General features: G+C 35.9%; 1 pseudogene; it reads left to right on the top strand.

The window, feature by feature from the left end:
* Positions 1–1086: 1086 nt before the first annotated feature.
* On the top strand, positions 1087–1577 carry LOC129678676 (serine/arginine-rich splicing factor 3-like; annotated as a pseudogene).
* Positions 1578–13531: the final 11954 nt, after the last annotated feature.

The following is a 13531-nucleotide window of genomic DNA, read 5'->3' as shown; positions in this document are numbered from 1 at the left end:
TATGTATACACCAACAATGGTGACTTGCCAGCAAGATATGCTAATGCAGTGGTGGAAGAAAACAAACAAACAAACTTGTGGGAATAACCATCCCATGACTGATTTGTTCTATGGAGCATTGCAGGAGATAGAACCCTTACTGAACACTGATTTGATGACCAACAACCTGAGATTAGATATCCCAGAGACTTAGTGCAAACACAAATACTACTATATTTAAACAAACATATAAAACCAACAAAATAGAATGAACGAACAAACAAACAAACAAACAAACTAAAACAACATAGTGGAAAAATGGCTTCTAATGACTTTCTTCTATATTCCTAGATCATTGCCTTGCTGACCATCCTCAGAGAAGCTTCCTCCTCCAACAGATTAGAAAAACTACAGAGACCCACAGCCAAACAATATGCAGAGAATGAGAGACCATCAAACACTCAACCTCAAACAGGATATCTCCATCAAATATTTCCCTTCAGGGTCCAGAATCCCTTTAGAAGATGAAGTGGAAAGAGTGTAAGGGCCAAAGTGGAGGGAGGACACCAAGAAAATAAGGCCCTCTAAATAAATGTAAGCAGAGCTCATAGGAACTCACAGATTCTGAAACACCATGCACAGGGCTTTGATGGGTCTGTAGCAGGTACTCTGTGTATATATTATTAAGAGTTCCAGTTTAGTGTTTTTGTGGAATTCCTGAGTGTGCAACCAAGTGGACTTGTGTTTCCAGTGCCTTCTCTGGCTTTTTCCTTGTGTTTGCTTTGTCCAATTCCAATGTTTTAGGTTTTGTTTTATCTTATTTTTCTTTATTATATTTTATTATCATTCCTTAGAAGCCTGCTTGTGTTCTAATGAGAAACAGAATGATGAGTAGATCTGAATGGAGGGGAGGTGGGAAGGAACTAGGAGAAGTAGAAGTATGAGAAAGTGCAATCGAGGGGTGTGTGTGTGTGTGTGTGTGTGTGTGTGTGTGTGTGTGTGTGTGTGTTATGAGTGGAATAGTGAGCCTTTTTTCAGAGCAGAGCTGGAGTTGAGCAGGTGGGCCGAAGCTCAAACCCTAACTCTCTGATGGCCCAAGGTCTCGAAATGCATCGTGATTCCTGTCCATTGGCCTGTAAGGTTTATGTAGGTAATCTTGGAAGCAACGGAAATAAGACTGAATTAGAAGGGGCTTTCGGCTCTTTTGGACCACTCCAAAGTGTGTGGGTTGCTCAAAACACTCCTGGCTTTGCTTTCCTTAAATCTGAGGATCCCTGAGACGCTGCTGATGCTGTCGAGAGCTAATGGAAGAACACTGTGTGGCTGCTGTGTAAGAGTCGAACTGTCAAATGATGGAAAAAGAAGTCGAAATTGTGGCCCACCTCCCTCTCGGGGTCGTCCTCGAGATGATTACCATAGGAGGAGTCCTTCACCTTGGCGCTGATCTCCAAGAAAGAGAAGCTTCTCTCGAAGCCAGAGCGGGTCACTTTCTACAGACAGGAGAGGAGAAAGGTCTCTGTCTCTGTAAGAGAAATCACAAGTTGTCTCCATCATTTTTTAGGTCTTGTAGCTGATCTAGGTCAAATGAAAGGCAATAGAAGACCAGTTTGCAGAAGCTCTCTTGAGCAAGATTGAATTTGGTTTGAACTTTGGTTTTTCATAGACTGAAATAAACCTATATCCTGCCCAGTTAAAGTATGATGTGCTAACGATATAGAAACAACTGGCAGAAATTGAACATTCTTTGTTTGAAAATGTAAATCTAAGATACCAGTGTCCTATCAGTTTAAGGGTACATTGTAGTTAAACTTTGACTTACTGTGCAAGATTTTTTTTTTCATGTTTGTGAGAATCCTTGAGATTAAACTTTTGGTTACAAAAAAAAAGTCTATTTTCAAAATAGGGAAAAAAGGAGAAAATAATGAACTATATAATGCTCTAATTTTCAGACCAGAGAACAGTATAATTGAATATAGTGTATGATCTAACATACTAAATTCTATCTGTATTTTATTATATAAAGTTCTTTTCATTTACTGGCTAGTGACAATTGCTATAATAAAATAAAACATGAGGGTTTTGTATTGGAAAAATGAAAATCAAGTTTCTTTTAAGAAGATAATATAGCCCTTGTGTAACTTTTTCCAGCATGAATCTTGACTAGGAACCACATGAAGACATGTTGTTAGTGGATGCTAAGACAATACGTGTAACACACAATAAGTAATTATCAAATCTTAATAAAAAGAATACCACAAGCTATATAAGGTTAAAATACTTAACTTTCTACAGAATCAGCATTCTTACTTCACAAAAGCTTGAAACATCTTACAAAAAGGTTTCAGTCAAACCAGATAAAATAGGGAGTGATTTCAAAGAGGAAATAAGCAACTTGGGGGGTGCTGAATAAGTACAGCAAAAACACATGCCACATTGTATTACAGAAGAGTGGAGAATAAGAGTCCTCAAATACCATTGCTAGTGATCAACACATGATTCATTGTCAGATTCATGTGAACCACAATAGGAAATCAAATCAGTTTTTCAATAGCAGCAGAGCTGTTCTTGATTGGAAAACCTGAGGGAAATTTCTTCCTGAGTTTCTCATAAGAGCTCTGGGTGATAAAGAGTTCAATGTTTCTTGTACCTCATTGCATTGCCTATAACACATTCGTGTTGTTGCTTCAAATAAAGTTTTTTTTCAATATGGGTCCATGACCTAGCACCAAAACATAGTTCAATAAAAGGAAATGTAAAAGGGGTCAAAATAATACAGGCCTTCACACTACATAGAAATCTGATGATCAAACTTGACCCAAAGGTAAAAGTCATGGCAAAAGAAGAATATGCAGCACATGCTACAAGAAGGTCTCCATAAACACCATCTCTCAAATGGGCAGTTAATAACCAAGCAACAGTGGGAAACTCAGTTGATATTGCTGGACAATAATCTAGAAAAGTCGACTGCAGTTCTTCTAAATAAAATGATCACATCCATTACAAGCCGGGTGAGAGTAAGAAAGAAATAAGAAGTCTTGTGGAGTGTGGAGAGGGGACTCAGTGGCTAATGGCCATTATTGTGCAAGAACTTGAATCTGTGTTAGAATCTCCAGCTTGATATTTTTTCTTCCATGTTCTATTATAAGGAAATGGGGAGTATACAAGTAAGAATACACATCACAGTGGACATATATTGCAATGGGGTGCACTAGAGCACGCGCTCGTATTACATGGGTGGTAAGCGCAGAAAATCAATCCATTTTAAGAATCCTCTCATCCAAAGCGAGCACTAGAAAACACTGGTACTATGGTATTACAGTATGTCCCTTTTTGTAAAGTACACGTTAAAATTGTGTTGGATGTATCCTAAAGAAAATATGAATGAACTTGGCTATCCTTATGAAACTATGGTTACAATCAAAGAACAATCAAAGTCTACACATTCTGTATATAATAGCATGAAACTAAAGAAAATTTAAATAAAAAGCATTACCAGAGAAAATCAAAGACTTCTAATAATTCTATGAAACTTTATAAAATGTAAAGCATATAAACTGTGATGCAATGCTTTTTTTTGTGGTTGTTGTTGTTCGCATGTAAGACATTTAAGCATAGTAGTGAACATAACAATAAGCCAATATAAAAAAAAAACTACACAAGTTAGTCAAGTGTATATCTCTTCATAATTGTTTTGTGACTAGTCATTCCTAAAGTTTATATTCTAAGGTATTTCATGAAGCATCAAATTAAAATATGGTATCAACAGAATAATTTTATGCTAGCAAACTACTACTCATAGTCATGAATTAGTTGCAAGTGTGTCAATTAACTGGTAGTAATTTTCAGAGAAGAAACAAAGTCCAATAAAGCAAAAGATATTTAAGGACTATGAGAAAAAAATGTAAAAATTAATATCCAATATAAATATTATGAACAAATTATAATTATTTATTTTTAGGCGTACAGTTCACAGTCTATTTCAAGTCCACTGATTGGGGAGGACCTCCTCCCCTTTCATCTGACCCTGTTTTATCAGGTATCTTCAGGACTGGCTGCAAAATCCTCCTCTGTGGCCTAGCAGGGCTTCTCCTCCCTTGGAGGGTGGGGAGGTCAAAGAGCCTGCCATTGAGTTCCTGTCAGAAATAGTCCCTGTTCCCCTTACTAGGGTACCACTTGATTATTGTACTCATGCCATGTGTAACTCCTGAACATCTGGTACTACTGATTTGTATGTATACTCTAGATTTATGTACATAGCATCATTGTTAATATTTTTTTTGCCTGTTTATCTTTTTCAGCAATTATTTCATGATCACTGAGTGGTTCACCATGTAAAGTATTTCCATTTCGTTCTGATCTTCTGTGGAACATTGAATTGTATGAATGTACCTACCAGGCTAGCTTACCTAGCATTTGTTTTAGATCTTTGAATTGTTTGCCATTTGGGGATACTATAAATAAGGCTGATATGAATTTCTGTATAAATCTTTGTTTTGTCTACTTTATTCTGACTTGATCAGACATGGAACGCTATTTATATAGTTTATGGATTTTTGCATTGCTACTGGGAAGGTGAGGATGATCCAGGTTTCATATTTGCATATAGTGGGGAATTACAAAATTTTCTATTGTATCCTAGGATAACGGTGCATGTGTTTGTTTGTTTTCTTATGCCATGAGGATTATCTTCTATTCATTCTATTTTTTTCTTCATTTACTTATTTTCTAATCCCTGTTTCTGTCTTGCTGATTATTTGAGATTTCTCTGTTATGCGAACTGGTCTTTTCATTCAAAGGAATTTTAAAAAAAAGGTTTCCACCACCATTTCGCTGTAGGTTTTAAAACATCTGTTTGTGATGATTTTGTTCTATTATTTCACTTTTGTGTCATGATTTCACTAAGTGAAATAGTCATTGGCATTTTGGCTGTCTAACTTCTATAACATCCAAGTACATTTAGTTCTAATATTGTTTTTATATTCTTTCCCTAAAACCAAGTATATTTATTTAATAATATTTTCAGGCCATAAATCTTTTATATCATTAACTCTAGGCAGCAGAAGAAATTTTTCAACATTCTCATACTCAGAGTAATTAGCAAAGACTGGGTTCTCTAGCCCAGTGCTACTTTTGGTGTTGGCATACATATAAAATTTTAATCCGATCAATAAAAATAAAAAATAAAAAATAATGTAATACTCCTCATATGGTTTTAACATATTGAATTTTAAATTTTGTTTGGCCTATCTGAGTACATTCATTGTATGGGACATGACTATTCAAATATAGCCTCCTTTAGAGGCTATAATCTGTTTTCATTCTGATTCTCAAAATCTTTTTTTTTACTGTTTTTTAAAAAATTTATTATTATTATTATTATTATTATTGTTATTATTTATTACAATTTATTTACTTTGTATTCTGGCTGTAGCCCAGCTTAATCTACTCCTAGTCCCACCCACCCTTCCTTTTCTTCTGCTATGCCTCTTCATTAGTTCACTGATAGGGAAGGACCTCCTTCTTTTCTATCTAACCCTAGCCTATCAGGTTTGATTGCATCATCTTCTTTTGTGGCCTGCAAGGCTGTACCACCCCTCCCCTCAGGTAGAGGTGATCAAAGGGCCAGCCACTGAGTTCCTGTCAGAGACAGCCCCCATGCCATTACTAGGGAACCTACTTAGAAACTGAGCAGCCAATGGGCTTCCTCTGAGCAGAGAATTTAGGTGCTCTCCATGCATGGTCTGTAGTTACAGGACAGGAGCCTTTCACATGGGGTCTCTGAAAGACTATAACCATCAGGGTATTGAAGGAGATGCTGAAACTCATAACCAAACTTTGGGCAGAGTGCATGGCACCTTATGGAAGAAAGGGGATATAGAAAGACAGGAACCCCACAAGGAGAGCAACAGAACCAAAAAACCTGGGCCCAGGGGGGCCTGCAGAGACTGATTTTTTTTAATTTAATTTAATTTTTTTATTATTAGTTACATTTTATTAACTCTGTATCCCAGCTGTATCCTGCTTCCTCATTCCCTCCCAAACCCTCCCTCCCTCCCTCATCTCCTCCCTGCCCCTTTCCTCTCCTTTCATATGACCCTGTTTTATCAGGTATCTTCAGGACTGGCTGCAAAGTTCTCCTCTGTGGCCTAGCAGGACTGCTCCTCCCTTGGGGGGTGGGGAGGTCAAAGAGCCTGCCATTGAGTTCCTGTCAGAAATAGTCCCTGTTCCCCTTACTATGGGAAACCAATTGGATACTGAGCTACTACGGGCTTCATCCGAGCAGAGGTTCTAGGTTATATCCATACATGGTCCTTGGTGGAGTGTCAGCAGAGACTGATTCTTAAAATCTTAATATGAGAATCACATGGTTGATTTATAGATATACAGATGCACACAAAACTAAAAAAAATACTAAATTACTTTTTAATTTTTAAATTTTTTTTTGAAAATTTCATACATGTTTACATTCAAATTTGTATACTCTAGAATTTATGTGCATAGCTTCATTGTTAATATTCTTCTTTGTCTGAATTTATTTCAGCAGTACTATTTCATGATTGTTGTGTGGCTGCCCATATAAACAGAGTATTTCCATATAGATTAGCTCACATCTACCCTAATATCTCCTCTTCAACTCTTCCCATGCTCCCACCAATATGCCTTTTGCATAGCTTATGGCGTTTTGTTTTTCATTTTGTTGTTGTTTGTTTGTTTTTGATAACTCTCTAAAACCATGTAGTGTTGCCCATATGTTCATGGATACAGGGCCATCTGCAAGAGTAGGGGAAATCTAACAGTAGCCATATACACAAAAGAGAATGGTTCTCCCTCCCTTTGCAAATGTCAACTATCCAACATTTTGTTGTTTTAAAGAAAGAACATCTTAATCTTTCAATTTTACCAACACTCAGAAGCCAGATATTAGAGTAAAAACCTACTAGCACAAAGAGGCAGACAAAACACACAGCTTATTTTCCTATTCAGCTAACATTTAAGACATCCCAGAAGGAAAAAAAAAAAAAAAGAAATCCTTTCTACTCATCTCACATCTCAGAAAGAAAAAGTTAAAAGCCCTTTCTTCTTCTCCAAGCTGTCTTAAATACCCTTCTCTCAATATGCTTCCTTTCTTTTTAATCCCTGTCAACTAGTTGCATGACCTAGGGTTAATTTATTTAATCCTGTTTACAGAAAACTCTTAGATTAAAGATATGTGCTAGGGCTGAGACACACTAAACAATCAACCAACCAAACAACAACAACAAAAACAGTTGTTGTTTTTTTACAGTTCATAGTCTCAAGGCTCACAATGAAATAAAATATCCTACAACATTTTTTTTCTAAATTAAAAATATTTATTTAGCATCAATAAACTATATACTATCTGGTAAAAATTACATTCGGAATGTCCAGTCCATATGTTTTTAGCAACCTTGAAGAAAGTACTCTACTCTCAATACTATCTTGCTGTGTTCTGAGTTCTATATTTATCTCAATTTTTATCATGACTTGCATTACCAAAAAAAAAAAAAAAAAAAAAAAAAAAAAACCTTATAAGACCTAAAATATCTTCTTAAATCCTAAAAAAACTAAGCTTAATTGTAAGCCTAATACTATCTAGTCTTCAACCCTATCAGAGACCTGAGAAGAATAAATTCTATCCAAATACGGTCCTTGGTCGATGCCTCAGTCTTTGCAGGCTCCTCTGGCTCTAGGTTTGTTTTTTTTTTTTTGTTTTGTTTTGTTTTGTTTTTTTTGTTTTATTTATTTATTTTTTTTGGCTTTGCTAGTCTTCTCGTAGGGCTCCTGTCTCCTTGGGTCTCTCTATCTCCTCCTTCCATAAGGCTCCTTGCACCATTCCCAAAGTTTAACTGTGACTCTCTGCATCTGTTTAAATCCCATGTTGGGTGGAGCCATTCAGAGGACATCTGTGATAGGCTCCCTTCCTGTTCTCTCTCTTTTACTGCTTCTGGTGTCTATCCTGTTTGCCCTTCTGAATGAGAATTAAGCATTTTCCCTAGGGTCCTCCTTGTTGTTTAACTTCTTTAGGTCTGTAGATTGTAGTATTTTTATCCAATATTATGTGTCTAATATTCACTTATAAGTGAGTATATACCATGCATATTTTTCTGATTCTGGGTTACCTTACTCAGGATGAACTGCAGCCTTACCACCCTAAATGCACCCCATCTCGGAAGCTAAGCAGGGTTGTGTATGGTTACTACTTAGATGGAAGACCAAACTAACTTATAAAGACTAAAGTTTTAAAAAGTTTATTTTTGTTGTTTTGTATTAAAAACAGAGTTAAGAGATTACTTTTTGTTTTGTTGTACTCAATACAGGGATTCTCTGTGTATCATTGGCTGTCCTGGAATCTCTTTGTAGAGCAGGCTGGCCTGCTGAATGCAGGGATTAAAGGTGTAGGCCACCATGCCTGGCAATATAAAATATCTGAAGTAAATTCAAATGATTACTGCAGTTCAAACTTGTTTTCTAAATCTCTAAGAACCTTGACAAGTTACGCATCTCTTCATTGATTTCTATTCACTGGAATAATAATCCCAGTAGAGGCCACTATGACAATACAACCACTTAGCAGGCTGATAGTCATAGGTTCTACCCTAGGACCTTTGGCATCCTCAGCATGGATTTTTTTGACTAGCATTACAGTATCAGGCATTCAATTCCCTCCTGAGTAGCAGACCCTAAATTCAATAAGAAATAAGCAGTTAGTTACCTAATGACACTCATGCCATCAGTGTTAAGGAGAAAGATAAAACTAATGAATTTATCGAGCATAACTTTGAAATAGCAAGAGAATTAGTAAAATAAGTATACTCTTTTCACACTACAATATTTTGAAATACAGTTGGAGTGGAGAATGCAAGCTGTTCTCATTTTCATAGTTCAACCCTTTTACAAGTTAGCATTTTATTGCATACAAATCAAAGAGACAAACTTCAATTTCTACAAATCCCCGAAGTATTTTCAAGATCCCTATTTATTAATTACGTTGTAGTAAGCATGATGTCTTAAATTAGTTATTTAAACTCTAGTGCCAATCTAATAAATCCAGCTGTATTCTGTTTATGTGATAAGCATTCACTTGATAAAGCAGAAAACGAATTAATGAACCTTTTGTCTTAGGAAATGCTTTGGATAATTTCTACTATAAACGAGCAGCCATTAATAATGAAAGATATGTATTGCAGTTAGAGATGACTTCCCTGAATCACGTGACAGCTCATAAGTATCTGTAAATCCAGTCCAGTTGTTTCGGCAGACTCAGTGCCATCTTTGGCCTTCACAGACACTAAGCGCACATGTGGTAAAGACAATAATGTAGGTAAAACTCTCATACACACAATTAAACAAAATAAGATAAATAGCAATCACTAGTTTTAGGACTATGGGAAAATAATAGGGGCTGAGAAGAAAATGACTAAAGAGAAGATTTCCTAAAAGGGAGTGAATCCAAGGAGTAAAATCCTAATTAATATACTAAAATTTAGTGAAGAAATCATGGCTGTGCATGAAAAACATTCTATACTTCTAATGTTTTGTTTCATTTCGCTATATCTTCCTTGCAAGTTCACCCAGACTTACTGACTGTTTCCTAAGTGATGGAAGCAACAATCATCCATACTCCTTCCCAATCTTTACATTCTGGGTTAAAAGCTATTATATATATTAGCACTATATATATGTATATATATATATATATATATATATATATACACACACAGAAGCTTACAAGGGAAATGGCTATTATAATTTAGTCATCTTAAGCAACAGATCTGGGATTTCCTTTTTGACAAACTGGAATCTGTTTGTAATTATTACACACTCAGTTGTTAACTCTCACTGTTAGAGCCTATAATGACAGACTATTATGACGTGAGAAATAAAAAAGCAAAATTCATGATATGTAACCCCACCACAAAACAGCTCCAAGTCAGGAAAGGTGACTGCATGGGTAAACACGCTTGGTGCAGAAGCCTGTCAACCTGCGTTCAAACCCTAAAACCTACATAAGAAACTACAGAGAGAACTGATTCCACCCAGTTACACCCATCGCTCCGAATACATGCTATGCACACTCCATCCCCACTTTAAAAATAAAAAGAAACCTTCTGGAAAGGTTTTTAATTCCGTGCGCCAGAACAAGGAAACAAAGTGAATGAGCCTTTTGCACAAGTGTGAGGGTGCCCTTATCAATGCTCAGTCGCCTTTGCTTGGGAACTGAGTAGAATTAGTTTACCAATTACAAATCTGAAAAAAAAAATTACTAGTCTTGCTCATTTCTCAATAAAATCAGTGAACCATGAACCTCAACTTGCCCTCTCTCGCTTTTATCTTTTGTTTCCTGATGCCCCATTATGAAGTTATTAAGAATATTACCAAAATTCAGAGAATAGGTGAGAAAAAAATAAAAATATAAAAATCTCTCTTTCTTCATGTTCTGTGTTAAGCTCAGCAAAAAATTTCTAGTTTATCTGGACATTTTCATATTAAGAAAGAGTCTCAAATAAATTTATAAATATTTATTGATGCAAAGACCTCTTTTCAAGGTTGATGATAAAGGTTTGTTAAAAGAGTATAGCAATGAGCATATAAAAAACTGAAGGTCTCTTGCATTTCCTTTTGAAATTATGATAGATAGGAAAACAATGACCTATTTCCAGTTTCCAAGTTCATGATTTTTGTTTCTCTGCCACTGCTGAGGATCAGTGACTTTTATGTAAGCGTGCTTGGGCAATACAGAATGCCATATTCATCCTTCAGTCAGACAAAGCCATTTCTCCAGCTGTTTAGCTTCATACATGATGAGCATGTTGTTCCTTTCAGACCAGATGTCTCAGATCCAGTGCTTCTGTTTGTCTTTTTTTTTTTTTTGTATTAATTCTGTTTGTCTTAGTAGAACAATGATCTGTCTTTAAAAAAATCCTAATTTATTCAGATGTAGGAGTCATTTTGCCATTATTTCTGGTTGGTTTTAAATTATTCCTTACAAGATGATTTTTACACAGCTGCTTTACAGTCTTGAAGGTCTGTGTTGGACTTCTGTGTCAAAATCCCAAAGTTCTTAGGCTGCATGTGACTGAAGTAACGTAGACAGTACTCTATCTCTAACTTCAATGTTTTCAGCATGAACCAAAATCATACTTTATAACTTTTTTTATAATCTCATATTGAGTAGCTTTGAAAAAAATGTGAAACATATGGAAAAAATAAAGATAGTAAGTGATTAAAAAAAATCACAACAAATAATAGTGGATAAACACCTAATTTATAATCCAGGCATGCCAAAATCTTAACACAAATTAGGGAAAGGTGTGAATGGATAAACTTACTTAAATCTTGTTTGTTCATAACAGAGTAGTAATTGTTCCATCTAATTAACAAGTTAAATAATTAATACTGACCATAACAACAAAAGGCACATAAAACTAATTGAAATGCACAACTATTTATTTGTATAAGTATGCAAATATAGATTTATATATAGTCCTTATTTCTACATAATAATCTTCTTAGTCAGTGAACATTCATATTTCATAGGAACAATGTCTAAATATTTTCTCATTTTTAGATTTTAAGCCTTAGTGCTTCCCATCATGTGTCAGAATCATTTACCTTCACAGCAGCCAGGGAGGTTCATGTGGCCTTATGCCTGAGCTTCTATTATTTCTGTTCCAAAAGAATGCAATAAATATGTCTAGAGACAAGGGACAAAGTTAATAAAAGCCTGTCTTTTCTTTGCCTAAGACCCTGGCTTAAAATGAGCTATTTTCCCTGAACACCACATATTAATCGGATGACTTCAGCTTCAGCCTTAGACAAAAGCTGTCCAGACCATGATTATTTGCAATATAATTCTTCTTGATATGACGAGCAATCTCTGAGTAGAGATATTAAAATGGAAACTTTTTCCATGATAAGAGAACGACCTTAGACAGCAGCCGCGTGGGCCAATTAAAGGAGTGCTAGCCACACCATAGCCTGCGTTTTGTGCTCCTCCCTTTCATTAAAAAGAAAACAAAATCCTGTCTCTATAATTTTTTTTTTTAGTTTTCTAAAAATGTATGTAATATCCTTCCACTGTGATTGCTATCAAGCATCATGTACATAAACCTAGTAAGAGGATAGAGTTTAATCATCATTATGCCCTATCTCAGGAGATGTTTGTACTTTGTTTAGAAAAAGAATGCACTGTAAAATGTTATTATTGGTCAAATAAAAAGCACTCACCTAGTTTTTCATATTCTATGAAGGTGATGTTTTCAGTACTGTCTGAATTGGTAACTACTGATATATAGCTCTGAATTTAAATTAGACATACATATATAGTACGAGTTTTTGAAAAGGAGATCATACACCTATGCTCGTTAGCTTTATGTCAAGTTGATTCAAACTAGAGTCTTCAGAGAGGAAAGAGTCTCAATAAGAAAATGGCTCCGTAAGAATGAGCTACAGGTAAGCCTGTAGAGCACTTTCTTTATTGTGGTTTAGGTAGGACCACCCCAAGCTGGTGGTCCTGGGTTCTGTAAGAAAGCAGGCTTAGCAAGCCAGAGGAGCAATCCAGTAAGCAGCACTCCCTCCATAGTCTGCACTAGCTCCTGCCTCCAGGTTCTTGCCTTCTGAGTGTCTGTCCTGACTTTCTTTGATAATGAACAGTGACACATATAAGTCAAATAAGCCCTTTCTACTCCAAGCTACTTTGGTCATGGTATTTTATAACAATGATAGAAACCCAAATTAGACACCAATCCAAAGAATAGAAACTGGCTAGGTTCATATAGGAACTTAGCCATTCTGCCTTTAGGAGGTCCATTTATTCTCCTGAGTGAGTTGTTAAGCCATTAAGGATTTCATAATCAATTAGTGAGATATGCCAATACAATTATTTATCCTACTCCGTTCTTTTGCCTTTCCTTGCACTGTATTATTACATATATACTATTAAAATACATATATTGAATTTGTTTATCACCTATGTGCCAAAGCCTATACTGGCCAAAGAGGGTACTAGAACTCAAGTATTGGAGACAGAGGTGGTTGTGAGCTGCCCTATATGGGTTGCTGGAAATAGAACTCTAGTCCTATGGAAAAGGAATCAGTGTCACCAACAACTGAGGCGTCTAGCCAGAATCCTTTCTCAATTTTATCCCGTGATTCTCAGCCAGGAGAGAGTTTGCTCTTTAGGGAGACTGGCAACATCTGCAGACAGCTTGCTATTGGAAGAGCTAATAGGAAGAGGCGAGAATTGTCAAATATCTGCAATGCTCAGAATGGCTTCACACACCAAGTATTATGTGCTCTATCCTCTAAGAAGCCATAATGCAAATATTTGGTTGTTCTGACACAAGCAGATAAGGAGATATAGAAATTTAAAAATATTTTACAGTGTTAAGTTGTGTCTTCCATGTGTTAACTAAAAATCCAATTAGCTTTCTATTTGTCTAAATTCTAATGACTCCAATCACAAATATTCACACACACACAAACACACACACACACACACACACACACACACACACACACACACACACAC

Source organism: Psammomys obesus, unplaced genomic scaffold, assembly GCF_907164565.1.
Source record: "Psammomys obesus unplaced genomic scaffold, mPsaObe1.curated_primary_1811, whole genome shotgun sequence".
NCBI classification, from domain to species: domain Eukaryota; kingdom Metazoa; phylum Chordata; class Mammalia; order Rodentia; family Muridae; genus Psammomys; species Psammomys obesus.
This window is presented reverse-complemented; position numbering and strand designations above follow the sequence as displayed.